The sequence below is a fragment of the Brassica oleracea genome, chromosome C5, assembly GCF_000695525.1.
Source record: "Brassica oleracea var. oleracea cultivar TO1000 chromosome C5, BOL, whole genome shotgun sequence".
Classification (NCBI taxonomy): domain Eukaryota; kingdom Viridiplantae; phylum Streptophyta; class Magnoliopsida; order Brassicales; family Brassicaceae; genus Brassica; species Brassica oleracea.
This window is the reverse complement of record NC_027752.1, coordinates 35713357-35713631: the sequence shown is the minus strand read 5'-3', so window position 1 is coordinate 35713631 and position 275 is coordinate 35713357.

Here is a 275-nt window from a genome sequence, read left to right as displayed (position 1 = left end):
AAACTTAATGGTAAAAAATACCGTTTCGAGTCTTCGCGAAGGATATGTTTTGAGAAGATGTTAGTGCGTACGACTGTCTGGTCTTCCAAGAAAGTGTTTTTATAGAGGAAGGATATTTCGTCGAGGAACGAATCTTCAGGATTCTGCGACGTCTCGCGATGCTGAATATTTGTTAGTCTTTCGTATGCCGCGTTTCGTGCTTGAAATGTTCGCGGGCTTGAAGATGTTTCGCGATGTTGCAAGGGATTAGTCTTAGCCCTGCGTTTGGGAAACAT